At 45.4% G+C, this 18,172-nt stretch overlaps 1 long non-coding RNA gene across 8 annotated transcripts in view; it reads right to left on the reverse strand.

Moving 5' to 3' along the window:
* The window catches only part of LOC139035978 (uncharacterized), a 100,334-nt gene that overhangs the window by 35,206 nt on the left and 46,956 nt on the right, over nt 1-18,172 (reverse strand). For 4 of the 8 annotated variants that reach the window (XR_011488644.1, XR_011488647.1, XR_011488648.1 and 1 more), the window contains exons 2-3: nt 16,064-16,174; nt 13,433-13,533 (exon numbers count right to left, since the gene is read on the reverse strand). This is a non-coding gene — a long non-coding RNA (uncharacterized lncRNA). Of the gene's footprint in view, nt 1-11,657; nt 11,788-13,432; nt 13,534-16,063; nt 16,175-16,735; nt 16,790-18,172 lie in introns of all 8 variants that reach the window. The other 4 variants (XR_011488643.1, XR_011488645.1, XR_011488650.1 and 1 more) reach the window with 2 other exon arrangements.

The following is an 18,172-nucleotide window of genomic DNA, read 5'->3' on the forward strand; positions in this document are numbered from 1 at the left end:
TGGTCGCTTCTGGCTCCTTCTGTCCTCTGGTGCCCCACCCCAGGGGCCGTCAGACCATCTACCCAAGAGAGATCGCTGTCGTAACACAATGCCGAAAACAGGAGTTCAATTTTTGCCTTTTCAGTTTTGAAAGCCAAGGTCCAGTGATGGAACAAAAGATCTGGAAGGCTGTGTGGGCAACCCAAGCCAATTCCCACATGCCCAGGAGAGAAGATCCAGTGAGTCCCAGTGAGGACTGGGTAGTCGGGGGGTGAAGGGGAGCAAGAGGCTGAGGGCTTGTCTTCCTTGGCTGAGTTCCTGTGTATACTATGAGCGGGGGAGGCAGGGAACACAACAGAACCTAAGTACGTTTGAAGATCTGTGAGCAGAGATGGGTACGTGCCCAGCCAAAGGATGCAGGAAAGGGCACAGGTCTGTGCCCAGGAAAGGGGTTTGGATTCTGTTCTATCAGCTTTGGGAAGCCAGTGGGGATGAACCAGGGCTGATGAAGTCTGACTTACAGTTTTCAAAGACACCTTGGAAGAACTGAATCTGAAGTTCCAATACTTTGGCCACCTGATGCAAACAGCTGACTCACTGGAAAAGACCTTGATGCTGGGAAAGATTGAAAGCAGAAGAGGACAACAGAGGATGAGATGGTTGGATGGCATCACCAATGCAATGGATATGAACTTGGGCAAGCTCTGGGAGATGGTGAAGGACAGGGAAGCCTGGCAAATTGTAGTCCATAGGGTTACAAAGAGTCGGACACGACTGAGTGACTGGACAACAACAAAGACACTCTGTTCGGGGTGGAGAATGGAATAAAGCAATGAACCTTTTGGTGTGGAAAGGAGAGAAAACTTTTTGTTACTTACAACCCACGCTCCTTCCTAGGAGAGTGAACTCCACTATACAAAAGACCCTTCTGTCCCCTTGTCAAAAAATCTAGGGGCAGAGGCTGGAATAAATTGAATTTCAGTGTATAAAAAAGGGAGGGATTTTATTTATTCTTGGCAACTGTTCTTCTGAGAGAGGACAGAAATATGGAGAGAAAAGGAAAGATCAAATAAAAGTCCAAAGATCACAGCCCAAATTTAGAAATGTTTGGGGGAATTTTTAGCAACAGGCATACTGAACTCTGAATTTTAAGTTATATGTACCTTAAGGTGGGCTTCCCAGGTGGTGCTAGTGGTAAAGAATCCCCTTGCCAATGCAGGAGATGCAAGAGATGTGGTTCGATCCCTGGGTTGGGAAGACCCCCTGGAGAAGGAAATGGCAACCCACTCCAGTATTCTTGTCTGGAAAATTCCAAGAACAGAGGAGGCTGGTGGGCTACAAAGAGTTAGACATGACTCTTTGGGATCACAAAGAGTCAGACACGACTGAGTGACTGAACACAGCACATCTTAAGCTATAAATCCTTTCAGTTCCCCTAAAGTTTCGGTAGTCTGCATGCACAGTAAGAGGGTGTGTGTGTGTATATTACAGAAAAGGGCTTCATCTGGATTAACATGGCACAGGAAAAAATAACATGTGTGGGATCATTAACAGAATTTCAGGGTTGCTTAGACTGTGGAATCAGTGGTGTCCCTAAAACTTCAACTACTCACCCTTCTCTCAGAAAACATGGCAGGGCGCTGACCTGGGAATATCTGTAGAATGGAGATTGGAAGCATTATTACTTAGAATTTAAGGAGCAAGTCATCACCAGCTGGTATCTGATCTGTAAACAACACTTAGGTGTTTATAAAGTAATTTTACGTTTTACCTAAAACTGACATGACATTTTAAAAAAGGCTGTCCTTGAGAAATTATCACCCTCTGGTTTTGGAGTTGAAGATTATTCTGAGTAAGAACTTCAAGATCTTCTTAAGAAGTGATCAGGCGGTGTCTAGTACAATTTAAACACATACTTCCCCTGACTCTGCAATAAGGACTCTGCCCTACAATATCAAAACCCCAGAATGTCAGGAGAGATGCATAGTAATTATTAGAGGATCCTTTATAATAATAACAAATATAAACAAAACCCCCAACAACAACAAAACCCAACCTGGAAACAACTTGAATGTCCATCAACAGAAGACTGGTTATTAAAATCATGGTTACTGCAGACTGAATGTTTGTGTCCTCAAATTCGTGTGTTGAAAACTAACCCTCAACTTGATGGCAATTGGAGCTGGGGCTTTTGGAGGGTGCTTGGTCATGAGAGTGGGGCCCTCATGAGTGGGATTAGCGCTCTTATAAAAGAGACCCCATGGAGCTCCCTCCCCTCTTCTGCCACATGAGGACACAGTGAGAAGGCCATCCCTGAAACAGGAAGCAGGTCTTCACCAATCACTGGACCTGCCAGTACCTTGATCTTGGACCTCCTAGCCTCCAGACTGTGAGGAATAAATTCCTGTTGTTTATAAGCCACCTGGACTGTGATATTTCTGTTACAATGGCCTGAAAGGACTAAGAAGACAATGGTACATCCTCACAAAGAGATGTAACAGAGCTGTTAAAGAAGAATGGCCCAGATCCATCTCATGAGCTGGAATAATATGTGGACATACTGCTATATTTTTTTTTTTTTAACACAGCAGGTTTAGGAATACTATGTTTCCCCATTTCATCTGGGGAAAAAAACCCAGCAGGTCAATGTGTTTTTATAAGCATTAAAAAAAAATTAGTGTACATATCAAAATAGCAATCCTCAGACAGGATTAAAAGGAGAGAGGGAAAGACCATGAACTTAAAAATATATATACCTATATATATATGTGTTAGTATATTGTAATGGTCTTTATCTTTCTGGCTTACTTTGCTCTGTATAATGGGCTCCAGTTTCATCCATCTCATTAGAACTGATTCAAATGAATTCTTTTTAATGGCTGAGTAGTATTCCATGGTGTATATGTACCACAGCTTCCTCATCCATTCGTCTGCTGATGGGCATCTGGGTTGCTTCCATGTCCTGGCTATTATAAACAGTGCTGCGATGAACATTGGGGTGCACGTGTCTCTTTCAGATCTGGTTTCCTTGGTGTGTATGCCCAGAAGTGGGATTGCTGGGTCATATGGCAGTTCTATTTCCAGCTTTTTAAGAAATCTCCACACTGTTTTCCATAGTGGCTGTACTAATTTGCATTCCCACCAACAGTGTAAGAGGGTTCCCTTTTCTCCACACCCTCTCCAGCATTTATTGCTTGTAGACTTTTGGATAGCAGCCATCCTGACTGGCGTGTAATGGTACCTCATTGTGGTTTTGATTTGCATTTCTCTGATAATGAGTGATGTTGAGCATCTTTTCATGTGTTTGTTAGCCATCTGTATGTCTTCCTTGGAGAAATGTCTGACACATATATATGGACTTTAGAAAGATGGTAACGATAACCCTATATGCAAAACAGAAAAAGAGACTCAGATGTATGGAACAGACTTGTGGACTCTGGGAGAAGGAGAGGGTGGGATGTTTCAGGAGAACATCATTGAAACATGTATATTATCTAGGGTGAAACGGATAACCAGCTCAGGTTGGGTACATGAGACAAGTGCTCGGGCCTGGTGCACTGGGAAGACCCAGAGGGATCGGGTGGAGAGGGAGGTGGGAGGGGGGAAAAAAAAATATATATATATATATACCTATATAAATCTACTTCTGCTTCATTGAGTATGTTAAGCTTTTGACTGTGCAGATCACAACAAACTGTGGAAAATTCTTCAAGAGATGAGGATACCAGACCATCTTACCTGCCTCCTGAGAAATCTGTGTGCAGGTCAAGAAGTAACAGTTAGAACTTGACATGGAACAACAGACTTGTTCCAAATAGGGAAAGGAGCACGTCAAGGCTGTATATTGTTACCTTGCTTATTTAACTTACATGCAGAGTACATCATGCAAAATGCCAGACTGAAAGAAGTACAAGTTGGAATCAAGATTGCTGGGAGAAATATCAATACCCTCAGATATGCAGATGACACCACCCTTATGGCAGAAAGTGAAGAGGAACTAAAGAGCCTCTTGATGAAAGTGAAAGAGGAGAGTGAAAAAGTTAGCTTAAAGCTTAAATTCAGAAAACTAAGATCATGGCATCTGGTCCATCACTTCATGGGAAATAGATGGGGAAACAGTGGAAGCAGTGTCAGACTTTATTTTTTTGGGCTCCAAATCACTGCAGATGGTGACTGCAGCCACCCTTGCTGGACCCTTGCTCCTTAGAGGAAAACCTATGAGAAACCCAGACAGCATATTAAAAAGCAGGGATATTACTTTGCCGACAAAGGTCTATATAGTCAAAGCTATGGTTTTTCCAGTAGTCATGTATAGATGTGAGAGCTGGACTATAAAGAAGGCTGAGTGCTAAAGAACTGATGCTTTTGAACTGTGGTGTTGGAGAAGACTCTTGAGAATCCCTTGGACTGCAAGGAGACCCAACCAGTTAATCCTAAAGGAAATCAATCCTGAATATTCATTGGAGGGACTGATGCTGAGGCTGAAGCTCCAATACTTTAGCCACCTGATGTGAAGAGTTGACTCATTGGAAAAGACCCTGATGCTGGGAAAGATTGAGGACAGGAGGATAAGGGGACGACGGAGGATGAGATGGTTGGATGGTATCATGAACTCAATGGACTTGAGTTTGAGCAGACTCCAGGAGATGGTGAAAGACAGGGAAGCCTGGAGTGTTGCAGTTCATGGAGTCACCCCCAAGTATTGCCTTTTGCACAAGATTGTGTGAATGTGGGTAGGTAAGTGGGGGTGGGGGAGGAGGGTTATAGCTTCAGCCAGTCCTTTTAAACCCGTTACTCTATGCATCTTCATCCACAAACCCTCCTGAATAACCAAGAGTTGAAAAAGGACAGTGTTGAAGATGGGGTTTCTAAGATGGAAGCTGACTTTCCTTATGCAAACAGAGTAGGTGGAAATTTTGACAAAACCCTGGAGATGGCTGGCAGAGTCCCAGGAAAGCTTAAATTATCTCCAGGCTTGAATTTTCCTGGTAGAGACTAAAATTTTCCTCATCCTGTTGCATGGGGAATCCAGCTGGCAAAGGAATCCCGAGTAACATGGGCCCCTGCTGGCCATTTTTCTTTCCCTCTTCTTCCTGTCTCTCCACTTCCTCTGTGTGTGCGTGTGTGTGTGTGTGTGTGCGCACACGCGCGCGCATGTGCACACGCACGTGGGTGTTCAGTCATGTCTGACTCTTTGCAACCCCATGGACTATAGCCTGCCAGGCTCCTCTGTCCGTGGGATTCTCCAGGCAAGAATACTGAAGTGGGTTGCCATTTCCTCCTCCAGAGGATCTTCCCCATCATAGGATCGAACCCACTTCTCTTGCATCTCCTGCATTGGCAGACGGATTCTTTACCACTGTGCCACCTGGAAAACCCTGAGGTCTATCTATCTCCGCATTTCCTGTCTCCCCACTTTCCTTCTCAGTCGCTACTCCCTGTGTCTACTTGCCTGTCTCTCCTCATCTAACCTGTCTTAACTTCCGCTTAATGCCCTGGGGCTGACCTGGAAGTGCAGACCCCTCTTGGTCTCAGCTCTTCTAGAGTTGGCCCCTTAGGGGAAGAGCTGTGCCACGTAGTCTCCTCTGGCTTCACAAAGCAGTGGGACTTGGAGTTTTATCAGCTGGGTTTCTTTCTTGATTTAGTTTTCTCTTTGCTCTACCCCTTATCAGCTCCAGTGTGAGGAAGGCCAGGAGGCAGACATGGCTTTGGGAAGCTTCTTCATCAGGTGAACCAGGACTTGGACTGGAAAGAAAAGGCTGAGAGGGGGTCCAGGCTCTGCAAATGGGGCTGGGCAAGTTCCCTCGGTTTCCTCAATCCTCAAGATTTAACAAGAGGCAAGTGGCCACTGGCTTTTCAAACAGTGCCTGCCAGGAAGCTTTGTAAAGCACACTCCTTCAGGGTCCTGGCCAGAGCTAAAGCAGACTGGGGCTTGGGCCATTCAGTATAAAAAATATTAAATGAACAATGACTCTCTGCACACAAGTGGCAACTTTCCACTTAGGGAGGGGGTGGATTTTCCACTTGAAAAGCTAATGAAAACTAGTCATGGTGAAAAACCCAACCAAAGAATGAATTTCGACTTTCTTTTCTTTACGAAGAGAACACCACCAAGTTCTGGGTGGTTCTCTGTGGAATCTAGACTCAGGGAATCTAGAATCTGTGACTTTTGGAGTCCCCCAGACTCCCATTGGAAACTGGGTCTTGGGGTTGGACAGGAGGCTGAGTGGGGTTGTCCATGGCTGGTGAGGCAGAAAACGTGTTCAGTCTTTAGGCGGGTGTGGGGAATGTCTGGGCAGAGATTTCTGGAACATCTAAAAATAGTGGGAAAGTCGGAGTTAGAGAGCTGGAGAGAGACAGGAACTCAGCTGTTTTAATAAACTTGACACTTTCTTAGCTGTTTCTTTTTTAGTTCCTGTGCTGAGGTGGCTACAGGAGGAATCTAGGCTGAGTCTAAAATGCTCCAGGTGTGATATTCTCTGTTCATGGCTTAATGAGACAAATGGCCTTTCCTTCTCAGCATGCTGCCTTCACTGGGGCACTGGATCTAGATGGATCCTCCCATCCGCCAGAAACCCCTGCCTCCAGGAACCTTCTGAGCTCATCCCACCCTGGCTCTCCTCCTCCATCCTCCAGGGCACTGACAACATGGCTCATTTCTACTGCTTCTCCTGTCCTGTGATCTTTTAGATGCTCTCTCACTTTCCACTTAACATTTGATGGCTCCCTATTACTTCCAGAAGTTTCAGTTTTTAGGTTGCCATTCAAAGTTCTTTAAAATCTTGCCCCTGCCTCTAGCTGCATCTGCCATCACTACCCCAAAATCCTCAACTTCCAGAATGAAGCCAAGGATGTATGCCCCTATGTGTACTCATTTACACCCAGGTGCTTTTGCATATGTGCTCCTGCTCCAGGAGTTCCTTTCCTTTCTGTTTTGCCTGCTGTGGATTCTCTGAGTCCTTCAAGAAGCAGCTCAGATCCTGTTCTGCCCTTACCGCTGCCTGCACTACTTTGAAAAGTCAGTCCTGGGCTCCCAAGGCAGAGTGGCGGGCTCCAGTGGGAGTGCTTTGGACACCGAATGGCAGTTATTCAGACCATGGCCACATTCATCCTTCAGAGTCGCAGGGTCCTTGTCTGTAAAATGGAAATAATGGGACCTCCAGCATGAGGGGAGGGGAGGGTTACAAATGAAGCAAAGTCTGCAAGACCCCTGGAAGCACCCTGTTAATTGCTGATTTGTTGTTGTTCAGCTGCTAAGTCGTGTCCAACTCTTTGCCACTCCATGGACTACAGCACACCAGGCTTTTCTGTCATTCACCAACTTCCAGAGTCTGCTCAAACTCATGTCCATTGAGTCGGTGAGGCCATCCAACCATCTCATCCTGCCCTCAATCTTTCCCAGGATACGGATCTTTTCCAATGAGTCAGCTCTTCCCATCTGGTGGCCAAAGTATTGGAGCTCCAGCTTCAGTATCAGTCCTTCCAATGAATGTTCAGGACTGATTTCCTTTAGGATTGACTGGTTTGATCTCCTTGCAGTCCAAGGGACTCTCAAGAGTCTTCTCCAGCATTGCAGTTTGAAAGCATCAATTCTTCATGGTCCAGTTCTTAAAAACCATAGCTTTGATTATATGGACCTTTGGTGGCAGAGTGATTATATTATTATATGGTGGACATTTGGAGAATTTTAACATATGAATTTGGGGGGATACTGTCTAACTCATCATAAAGGCCTGTCAGGAATCCCACCCCCTCCAGGGAGCCTTCTGCAGCCACACAAACTCATTTCACCTCCCTTCTCTGGAGCTGCGACAGCCCAGAATGTCTGAGGAGCAGTGGTCAGGGCATGCCTGGCCACCTTGGGTGTTCACATTCTGTCTTTCCGAGTCCGGACTTAACTTCAGGTGGATAGCATTTGTGATTTTTTAAAACAAGCAGCGCACGGCAGAAACTCCTATCTGATGGTATCAGGACTGGCAGTTAGGAGGTAAATTGAAAATCTGAGAAGAATGCCTGCAAAAGGCTTCCTAGCATCGTGGGCCCAGCGGGCAGTGGACGGCAGGTTTACACGGGGCTGGAGAGCTGAGGTCAGCCACTGTAGGGTTAAATGAAAGCAGCAGCCCCCGAGACGAAGGGAGACAGAGTGCAAAGGGGTCCAACCTTTGGGTTGGGGGTCCAACCTCCCACTGAGAGTACATTTCAATTTTTTTTTAATTATGTTTTTAATTGGAGTATACATAATTGCTTTACAATATTGTGTTGGTTCCTGCCACACATCAACATGAATCAGCCATAGGTATACATGTGTCCCCTCCCTCCTGAACCCCTGTCCACCTCCCACCCCGTCCCACCCTCTAGGTTGTCACAGAGCACTGGTTTGAGCTCCATGAGTCACAGAGCAAATTCCCACTGACGATCTATTTCATGTATGATAATGTATATGTTCCCTTGCTACTCTCTCCATTTGTCCCACCCTCCCCTTCCCCTCCTATGTCTGCAAGTCGGTTCTCTATGTTTGCACCTCCATTGGTGTATGGAGATTACTTTAAAAACTAGGAATAAAACGACCATATGATTCAACAATCCTACTACTGGTTATATACCCTGAGAAAACCATAACTGAAAAAGACATATACACCCCACTTTTACTGTAGCACTATTTATAATAGCTAGGACATGGAAAGTCTTCCCTGGTAGCTCAGTTGGTAAGGAATGTGCCTGCAATTCAGGAGACCCTGGTTCGATTCCTCAGTCAGGAATATTCACTGGAAAAGGGATAGCCTACCCACTCCAGTATTCTTGGGCTTCCCTAGTGGCTTAGCTGGTAAAGAATCCACCTGCAACGTGGGAGACCAGGGTTTGATCCCTGGGTTGGGAAGATTCCCTGGAGAAGGGAATGGCTACCCACTCCAGTATTTTGGCCTGGAGAATTCCATGGATGGTATACTCCATGAGATTGCAAAGAGCCGGACATGACTGAGCAAATTTCACTTTCACTTTTAGAACTTGGAAGCAACCTAGATGTCTATCAACAGATGAAAGGATAAAGAAGTTGTGGTACATATTATACAATGGAATATTACTCAGCCATAAAAAGGGGTCTTCCCTACCCAGGGATCGAACCCAGGTCTCCTGCATTGTAGGCAGATGCTTTGCTCTCTGAGCCACTGGGGAAGTCGGTCATAAAAAGGGACACATTTGAGTCAGTTCTAATGAGGTGAATGAACCTAGAGAATATTATACAGAATGAAGTAAGTCAGAAAGAGAAAAAGCAAATATTGTATAATATCACATATATATGGAATCTAGAAAGATGGTACTGATAAGGCGATTGAGAGTACATTTTTAAAACAAATAATCAGCAACACTCCAGACCATTTTAGACTTCTTTTATCTGATACCCGTGTGTCAAGGGAAGGGGCCACACAACATGGGGGCTTTAAAAGTGGAAAAAATCCTGGACCAAGTGAGGATCCCCAATGGAACTTGGCTTCAGAGAAATAAGGTAGTCTTCTGAGAGTTAAACTATGAAACAAATATAATAGTTCAGAGCAGAGAGGAGCAAAGAACTTTGTTTTACCTGATTCATAGTATTAACATAACCAAAGGAGAATGTGGTCCTCAGAAGCATGTGTGTGTGTTAGTATGAATGTATGTGTGTATGTGTGCTGTTGTGTGTGGTTGTATGTATGTGGATGCCCAAGAGTGAGCATTTGTGTGGTTGTGCATGATCATGTGTGTGTGTGTGTGTGTGTGTCTGTGTGTGTGTCTGTGTACGTGTGTGTATACAGCTAAGCAGACCCAGGCAAGGGACAGCAAGCCTTAGCAAAGCCAAGTAGTGTGTTCTTGCCTTTCTCTAGGGGAAAAAGAGGGCCCCTGGGTGAGGAACTTGAGTGGTCTGTGCTGAAGGTCTGTCCATTCAGGGAGATGGGTATATCAGTGGTATCAAGTTGTACAGTGTGGTTAATATCATCCCCATCAGCCAATGCTCCAGTCATTGGATTTTGAGCTCGCTCAGCCACTGACTGTCATTGGACTTGCCAAGGACTCTCCCTGCAGGGAGGGGATGTGCCCATGAGCAGAGGTGCTGACCCAGCCCATGGGGACAGAGACTCAGAGCCTGGACTCAGAGCGTTGGCCTGCCTAGGAATGAATCCCAGCTCCTCTTCTCACTAGCTGGTGTCCTTTAGAAAGTTTCCTAACCTCTTTGATCTTCAGTTTCCTCATCTTTGAAGTGAATTTAATAATAGTACCTGCCACATAGACTGTTGAGAGGATAAATGAGATGATCCATGTAAAGAGTTTAGCACCGTGGCAAGTATATCCCAGGCTTTTTAAAAAACATAAGCTGTTATCATCGTAATTATAAATATTATAATAAATAAGCATGTGTGCATACTAAATTGCTTCAGTCATGTCTGACTCATTGTGACCTTATGGACTGCAGCCCACCAGGCTCCTCTGTCCATGGGATTCTCCAGGCAAGAATACTGGAGTGGGTTGCCATGCCCTCCTCCAGGGGATCTTCCCTATCCAGGGATGGAACTGGTGTCTCTTACATCTCCTGCATTGGCAAGTGGGTTCTTTACCACTAGCGCCACCTGGGAAGCCCCAATAAAGCCCTGTTTTATTTTTCATACATCAGTCATGTGCCCTTGAGAAATGGATCCCTTCCCAGGGGCTGGCTGTGCAGTAAACTTCATGAGGACATATTCTGCTTCTTCATCTGGACCCCCAGTGCTGGGCGCTGGGTCTGAGATAATAGATGTTCACTTAGTGTTTGTTGAAGAAATGATTGGGTGTGTTAGTGGTGGTCGAGGGGAGGGGAGTTTGGAAGCCCATAAGTCCAGGGATTCTTTACTGCTGAGCCATCGTTAGCAGGCAATGCAGGAGGCACAGAAGACGCAGGTTTGATCCTTGGGTTGGGAAGATCCCCTGGAGAAGGAAATGGTAACCCTCTCCAATATTCTTGCCTGTGGAATCCCAAGGACAGAGAAGCCTGGTGGGCTGCATTTCATGGGGTCGCTGAGTCGGACATGACTGAGCGACTGAACAACGTCAACAAGGTCCAGGGATGCAGTGAATTCATGAAGGTATGCTCCCTACACACTTGTGCCTGGTGACCAGTCTCTTTTTCCCTGGGGACAGCTGACCCCAACCTGCCCCACACATGGCTCACTCTTAGGGGAGAGAGCCGGGGAGTCTGCAAGAGCTCCTGGTGCAGTCACTCAGTCAACAGACCAAGGCTAGGGTCATTTCACCAAACTTCCCAGGCTGTCGAATTGAGTCGTCTACACCTGCTATCGTTTTAGAGCCGTCCGGAGGCAAGTGGAAGTGGTACTGAGCCACGACACATCCTCCCATGCCTCGTTACTTATTCTCAGTGGGTTCTGTGGACCAGCAAATCACCCTCAGCTAGGAGCTTGTTAGAAGTGCAAATGCCCAGACCAGACCTACGGAATCAGAACTTGCATTTCAACAAGATCTGCAGGGGCCGTGTGTGCGTATTAAAAGCACGAGAGCGCTGTTTTTTCAAGGGCAACTGCTACAGGGAAGCTGCGGTTCAGTCACCTCTGGAAGAGAAGCCAGCGGCACAAGGGTCACTGTTTCTCCCCCACTTCAGAAAGTGCTCCCAGGGTCTGGCCAAAGGGATGAAGCCCCTGGGGGTGTGGACTCACACTTGTGCCTTCTGGCCACAGGATCGCCCTGCTCCTTTCTGAGACTCTCCTTCTTCTCAACAGTCTTGCCTCTCCCCACAATGATAATGAGAAACCTCTGCTGTTTGTGGATGGAATCAGTCTTTGTTTCCTGGAAAAGCATGTTTTTAATTCAAGGAAGCTATTAACACAAGCGGTACTGCTGTGAGTTTTAAGCACCCCTCTGTGGTACCACCCCAGGCCGCGGCATGCACCCTCTGGCACTTAAGGAGAAAAGGGGATGCTCAGATGCCAAATGATCTCCGCCCCCCTCTTCCGAATCTTTCTGCATCTGCCCAGCTGTGCAGACCTAGCACCCAGGAATACCCTCCCTGCACTCTCCCCACCGCTTAACCTGCTCAGAAGAGAACACAAACATATGTCAGCGACAACGCAGTAAAACCCAGTGTAGCCCAAGAACCCCTAAATCTTCCAAACTGCTGTTTGCACTTCCTCTAACGTTATACCCTAGCATGCCTGAGTGGACCCGCCCCCCCCAGGTCCAGTCCCAGCACGTGCAGTCCAGCACCTGCTCATTCTGGCTGCTTCGGGAAATGCCAGGTCTCCAGGTACGAGGCTCCTGAGCTCAGGGACAGCGAAGGAGCCAGGACCGACGTGGGTTGGAGAATAGAAAACGGAACCCAGAACTCTCCCAACTCTTATAGGGCTCCTTTAGTTTGCACGTGGAAAACCAACCTACCAGCCAGCAAACGAATACATTCTGTGAATCGGACATGGGAATCCCAGGGCAGGACAAGGACAGTTCCCAGTGGGTAGGGTTGTGGCAAAACAGTGGCATTTCTTTCCCGAATGGCCCTATGCTGCAGAGCTAAGCTAGTGCCAGTCGCTCAGCCGTGTCTGACTCTCTGTGACCCCACAGACCATAGCCCACCAGGCTCCTCTGTCCGTGGGGTTCTCCAGGCAAGAACACTGGAGCAGGTGGTCACTGCCTTGATCTTCTCGACCCAGGGATGGATCGAACCCTCATCTCTTGCATTGCAGGCGGATTCTTTACCATGTGAGCCACCAGGGAAGCCCTCTGTGCTACATATGGGAACCCAAAAGAAAGGTTTGGAATTTTCCACGAGCAGCTAGAAACTGTGCTTCTGTCCTCAGGCTCAAGTTGAAAACAGTGGTTGGAATCCTCCCTTGAACCAGACAAGCTCCTTGCGGGTGATGTGACCTCCTGGTGGTGTCCTATGGCCCAGCGTTTGCAAAGGGCTTTGTGAGACAGAGGCTCTGCGGGGCCCACTTGCTCCTGCTAGGTGCAAAGAGGCTAGTGCTTTGCCAGGAATCCTTTTCTACTTTGGAGTTAACTCCTCCAGTTTGTGTGGGAGAAACAAGATCATTTAAAAATTCATTTCTTAATGGAGGATTGATCATTTTAAAGCATCCTGCCTCTTTTACCAGCTGATCCTATAAAAAGACAAAGCACGATCATTTCTGTTCTACTGCTGACTCCCCCAAGCAAGACAGTTAGTTCGGGGGTCTGTCGGGAGAATAGATGGCATGCTCAAATTGGAAAATTTAGTCTCCTTTAAGACCATCTACAAAGATGTGGGCGGGGTACAGAGAAACCAAGGGAGGCAGTGGAGGATGCGGAGGCTAATCCCTGACTGTGGGGCTCTTACCACACCTGGATCTGAAGGAACAAGCGAAGAGAGTGTTATGGAAATCTGCAAGCAGACTGTCAAGTGGGGAGGGTCACTGAGAGGAGCTGAGATCTCAGCCCAGGGGTGCAGCCGGTCAGAGCATACCTGTGAGAAGGCGGTCAGAGGCATCCCCATTTCAGCTTCACTGTCCTCCCTGCTTCCAGTCTTCTGCTGAGCACTCACCCTGTCCCCCATGTTGTCTCAACCTGATGAGGAGCCAGGGCAGAAGGAAGCTAGTCAGGTGGTACAGACAGGTCAGTGTGGCCAGGCCGAGAGCAAGGTGAGAAGGGTAGAGGGAGATGGTGCAGGGGCCAAGAGGTGACAGCCGCGCAGGAGGCATCCTTGCATTCATCCTAAACCCCACCAACTAATACCTTCTTAAGGCTGCAGCCACATAAACATCTTGTCATTTGCCCTTGAACTGTCCACTCATGTCATTATCATGCTATGCTGTCTAGTTATCTAATCTGCCAAACCCGCTTGTAAACTGGGGACAGAAATTGCATCTTGCCTTGTACCCCTGCTACCCACCCACCCCCAATTCGCCCATGGCCCTGGGTCCCTCCCCTCTCATGCATGCATAGGTACTCAGCAAGTGTGTGTGTGTGTGTGTGTGTGTGTGTGTGTGCGCGTGTATATGTGTGTGTGCATGTCTGCATGTGCACATCAGCCAGGATGGACTAGGTTGTACTGCAGTAACAACCACCAGATCTTAGCAATTTTACACAGTGAATGCTTCCCATTCATGCTGTCCATTGCAGGTCAGCAAGGGGTGATCTGCATGATGCAGTTGTTTTAGGACCCAGAATGGCTTCATCTTTCTCTTTTTTTTAACTGTCTTTTTGTATCGGAGTATAGCTGATTAGCCATGTGATAGTTTCAGGCGGACAGCAAAGGGACTCAGTCATACATAAAAAGGTATCCATTCTCCTCCAAATTCTCCCCCTACTCAGGCTGCCAGACAGCATTGAGCAGAGTTCCTTGTACTGTACTGTAAGTCCTTGCTGGTTTTCCATGTTGAATATAAGCAGTGTATACATGTCCATCCCAGACTCCCTAACTACTGCTTTGTCCCACCGAATGGCCTCATCTTGACACACACATCCACAACCACAGCAGAAGAGGGAAGATGGAGTGAATTACACACTGGCCTGAGGTTTCTGCCCAAAGTGTCACTTTTGCACACATTTCATTGGCCAAAGCAAGACTCATGACCACATCTAAGTTTACACATAGGGAAGCAGAACCCTTGCACCCTCAGAAAGCTGACAGCCTGAACTGTTTTGCGAACAGTCTCCACAGTGGTCAAGGGTGGTCTCCATTGGACAGTCCTGGAGGAACAATTGAGGTTTTGAATTTAACTGAACAGTAAGTGTCAATAAAAATCAAATGACTAAAGAGATTTATGCCTTTTGACATATGCAGTTCAAATAGGTCAAGTCAGCAACAGCAACAAAATCAGAAGAAAAAAAAAGTCAAATGAGGTGCCCAGGAATTATGGAAATCAAATAATTTTTAAAATGGATGGACTGGTTTATATCACAATATTTTATCTCTGGCTCATTTCAACATAGAAATTGCCTGTGCTATTTGATATGAACTGTTACTGGGGTGTGGTTTCTTGTTCTCCCCCATAACTCTATCAGGTTATGCCATTATGTTCTAGATTCTCATGGCCTTGGCTATTCTTTAAGACAAGTTGATACGGATATGCTTGTTGATTCCCATGCCTTCTTTGGCTCAGCTCCAGGGAGGATGTAGCTGCTGCCACACTCCCCTCCGACTGTGTGGGGAGCATCCTCCAGGAATGGTGCCCTCTACCATCCCCAGGCATCAGGTTATATACTTGCCCAATCCTGGGCCCCCAGGTAATTCCTGACCTTATAGCAAGTCACTTCATTTCAAAATTAGGAAAGGGTGAAAAAAGTTTCCAGGTCTGGGCAATGTCTTTGTTGAATGAAAAAAAAAAAATTTAAACCAAGTTCTCAGGATTGTTTTCATAAGTAGAAAAGCATATTCACTCATCTTCAGAAATTGTCCACACCTGAGAACTGTTTGGGTGATGACCACGGGCACCAGGGCTTACCATCAAATCATTTTGTCTGCTCAGCTTTCTCAAAGAAATTACCTTCAAAAAACACGAGGAGGCTGTGACTAAAGGTGTAAAAGATAATTACACTTAAGAAGACAGTGTCTCCTCTCTGTTCCTTCTTACTCTTTGTAATCTGTTGCACACCAGGAACCCTGGAAGCAAAAGTCAATACTGCTTCTTCAAAACAAACTGTCAAAGGAATTTTGAAGGCTGGACTTAGTGAACAGATGTTTAATTTCTAATGGCAAACCAGATCTTTTGGGATGAAGATTAATACACAAGATCTCTAGGGACCTTTGGGGGTGGGGGTGAGAAAAGAAGTGTGAAATTGACCCTTGTGACTCAAAATGGTCATGACAAAGTTTCCGTAGCAGCAGTCTCAGAAGGTTATGGAAGGGGACAGCTTGTTGTTTGTGGTTTAACCACCAAGTTGTGTCCGACTCTTGTGATCCCTTGAACTATATATAGCCCGCCAGTTTCCTCTGTTCATGGGATTTCCCAGGCAAGAATACTGGAGTGGGTTGCCATTCCCTTCTCCAGGGGATCTTCCCAACCCAGGGATCGAGCCTGCATCTCCTGCGATGCAGGTGGATTCTTTACCACTGAGCCACCTGGGAACCCGGGATGGCTGGCAGGGTCCTTACCTGTATCCCTGGGGTGCTGGGGTCAGTTCAGCTCCAGGACCTTCTACAGGGTCTTTTTGTGGTTCTGCCTCTCATCTTCAGTTTTTTTCATAATTTAGAGTCTGATTTGACCTGCCAGAGAGGGAGTGAGAATCATCAGAAAGAGTAGCTTCCACTTCTATAATTCCTTTATCTGATTATGTACATGTAGTACATGCTCATCACAGAGAATTTGGAAAAATCTGAAAACAAACCAGAAAAAGGCATCCATATTTCCCCACTCAGCAGTAATCATCATTGAAATGTCTGATGCCTCTCTCTCGCCTCTCTGACTTTCAGCTTTCTCTTTACTGATTTTTAAATTATGTATTTAGATCGTTCATTCATATTCATTTTTTGAGCACAAACAATTGTCCTGTTCTCATCATTAATGATATACTGGTAGGATAAATGGAAAAAGTCTGTTCTTCTGGAGAGAATTATTAAAATCTAAGGAGCAGAAAGAAAACAGGAAAATCACAAATATTTGGAAATTAAGTAGTACACTTCAAAACAACCCACGAGGCAAAGGGGAAATCCAAAGGAAATAAACAATTACATAGAATTTAAATGAAAATTTAAATACAACATCAATAAATGTGAGGTGCAGCTGAAGTGGAACTGAAAGGGAAATATATAATATGAAATGCTTACCACTTTAGAAAAGAAGCATCTCAAGTAAAAAATCTATGTTCTCACTTCATGAATCTAGGAAAAGAGCAAAATTAGACCCAAAGTAACCAGAAGGAAATATTAAAGGTTGGAGCAGAAATCATTGAAGTTTAAAAAGGAAAACAATAGAGAAAAATCAATGAAACAAAAAGTTGGTTCTTTAAAGACATCAATAAAATTCATAAGCATCTGGCAAGGCTGACATAAAGAAGACATAGATGATCAATATCAGAAATGAGACATGGGTCACTACGAATCCTGCAGCCATTAAAAAGGTAATGAGAAAATACATTGAGCAAATTTATGTTTCATAAATTCAACAACTTAAAAGAAATGGATCAATTCCTCAACCACCACAAACTACCAAAACTCAACCAAGATAAAATTAATAATTGGAATAGCCCTATAACCGTTAAAGAAATTGAGTTTGTAACTTTAAAAGCTTCTGAAAAAGAAATCTTCAGTTCTATGCTGGAGAATTCTTCCAAACACTTAAAAGAACTAACATAAAATTTACATCATCTTTTCCAGAACATAGAAGAGAGAACAGTTTCCAACTCATTTTAGGAAGCTAGTATTACCCTGTTGTACCCAAACCAGACAAAAACAGTACAAGAAAAGAAAACCAAGAGACTTTCAGTTTCCGGGGTGCCATCTATAGAACTTAGCAGTCGCCACTGCATCATAATAAATAAAAAGCTGAATAAACTGAAATATCAACAAATCTTCTAATATTCATCAGAGAAATGAGGCAGATTTCTGCTCCAAAAATCAGAGAAACAAACAGGAGGATACAGAAAATCACAAGTTAACAGAGCAGAAACCTCTGCAGAAATCAGTGCAGCGGTAGGAAAACCTGAATTGTGATTGACAAATAGTTGGAGGCTCAGTGTGGACAAGTCTGTGAATTAAACTCTCCACCAGTTTAATTCACAGACATGGGGGTCCCTATGTTTTTGTGAGTCTTCTCTTCAGAGGATCCACCAGTGGATAATGGAGAAAAATCCCCTTGTGCTTCCAGCAGGGGATGGAAAAAGGAACTACTTTGAAATGTGCAGAACTCTGTTTTTAACAAGCCTGTCCTCAAGCAAAACTATTTACTAGAGACTAACTTGCTGGGGTTTTATCAGAGCCTAATTGACCTAGGTGGAGAGAAATACTCAGTTCTAGCTTTTTCAGCCTTCCAGAAGGAAAATACTAATTTCAGCATTCTCTAGCCATCCTGTCCCACAAAGTTGAGGGAGAGAAACAGATGAACTGGTGAAGTTCACAGACCAGGGGCATGGACTCACCAAAAGTCTGAGACCTAACCATGGGACTAAAGGACGCCTCGCCTCCCTGCATGTCTTACCAATACATTGCTAAATGCCTCTTTATGGAGTTCCCTTTACCAGTACATCATGTCTGGCTTAAAAAAAA

This window comes from Odocoileus virginianus, chromosome 7, assembly GCF_023699985.2.
Source record: "Odocoileus virginianus isolate 20LAN1187 ecotype Illinois chromosome 7, Ovbor_1.2, whole genome shotgun sequence".
NCBI classification, from domain to species: Eukaryota; Metazoa; Chordata; class Mammalia; order Artiodactyla; family Cervidae; genus Odocoileus; species Odocoileus virginianus.